Source organism: Arachis hypogaea, chromosome 17 (assembly GCF_003086295.3).
Source record: "Arachis hypogaea cultivar Tifrunner chromosome 17, arahy.Tifrunner.gnm2.J5K5, whole genome shotgun sequence".
Taxonomy (NCBI): Eukaryota; Viridiplantae; Streptophyta; class Magnoliopsida; order Fabales; family Fabaceae; genus Arachis; species Arachis hypogaea.
In genome coordinates, this window is record NC_092052.1 from 115144041 (window position 1) to 115144924 (window position 884).

An 884-nucleotide genomic window follows, 5' to 3' on the forward strand; every position below is an offset into this window, starting at 1 on the left:
TAAAACATACTAAAAACTACCTAAAAACAATGCCAAAAAGCGTATAAATTATCCGCTCATCATTACCTCACAAATAGAAGGGAGCTACCAGGCCAAGGATCCCACCATGAGGAAATACCTAATCAACACCAGAGACCAGCTCGGACAATTCACGGAATATGAGATACGACATATACCCAGAGAACAAAATACCCGAGCTAATGCACTTTCGAAGCTAGCCAGCACCAAGCCAGGGGGCAATAATAGAAGCCTCATCTAAGAAGCACTACAAAATCCATCAACCACGGAAGAGAAAAAAGTACTAAACATATTAGACCAGGACCAAGGGTGGATGACTCCAATAGTCAGCTATCTCAAGTTGAAAATACTTCCCGCAAACAAAAAAGAGGCAAAAAGGCTAGTACGAGAAGCACAGTACTACACCATAGTACAGGATGTCCTATATAGGAGAGGAATCTCTACACCCCTCCTAAAATGCGTCCCGACCTCCACTACAAGGGAAGTTCTTGAAGAAGTCCACAGTGGCATGTGCGGCAACCACCTGGGGGCGCGAGCTCTTTCCAAAAAGGTACTCAGAGCTGGATTCTACTGGCCGACCTTGCAAAAGGAAGCAACAGAGTTTGTTAAAACATGCCCCCCATGCCAAAAGCACGTGAACTTTCACATCGCACCACCCGAAGAACTCATTTGTGTCACTTTACCCTGGCCATTCGCAAAATGGGGGCTCGACCTCCTCGGACCCTTCCCCTTGGGATCAGGGCAAGTCAAGTTCCTCATTGTTGGAATAGACTATTTCATAAAATGGATTGAATCAGAACCTTTGGCCACCGCCACCGCCCAAAGAAGTCGGAAGTTTTTGTACAGAAACATTGTCACAAGGTTTG